This window comes from Engraulis encrasicolus, chromosome 21, assembly GCF_034702125.1.
Source record: "Engraulis encrasicolus isolate BLACKSEA-1 chromosome 21, IST_EnEncr_1.0, whole genome shotgun sequence".
Lineage (NCBI taxonomy): Eukaryota > Metazoa > Chordata > Actinopteri > Clupeiformes > Engraulidae > Engraulis > Engraulis encrasicolus.
This window is the reverse complement of record NC_085877.1, coordinates 28,194,567-28,195,260: the sequence shown is the minus strand read 5'-3', so window position 1 is coordinate 28,195,260 and position 694 is coordinate 28,194,567.

Below are 694 nucleotides of genomic sequence, written 5' to 3'. Positions count from 1 at the left end.
CCTCCATATCCCTCTAAATATGTACGTATTGATCCCTGTCTTTTGTCAGACACACATCTCTCCTTCTCTCCCTTTCTTTTCTTTGCCACCCCCCACCTCTCTCTCTCTCTCTCTCTCTCTCTCGCTTTCTCTTTTTTTTCCCCTCCTCTCACTCTCCACCTCTCTTTTTTTCTCACATCTATCAGATTTCATTCTCTGTGTTGCTCCCCCATCTCCTCCCCACCTCCCTTCATATCTCACTCACTCCATCTCTTTTCTCTCACTCTTCTAACCCCTCTGTCGTTCTCCATCTCTCGTTTCATCTCGCCCCTCCACCCCCTCTCCCTTCCTCCTTCTCTCTCTCTGTCTCTCTCTCTCTGTCTCTCTCTCTGCCATCTAACCCCTCCCTCGCTCCCTGCCAGTTTTTTTTTTCTTCTCTCTTTTTTTTGTTTGTCTCCGTCTCACTCACACTCTGCATATTAATTGCTGCATTTCTGCTGCGGAGGAGAAAACAATCAAAACGTCAGGGGCGGGTGATGATGCTACTGTAACACACACGCACGCACACACACACACACACACACACACACACACACACACACACACACACACACACACACACACACACACACACACAGACACACTGTTGACAGGCACACAAACACACGGGCACACACATTGAATGTGGATATGCATGCACACAAACGCAAATACA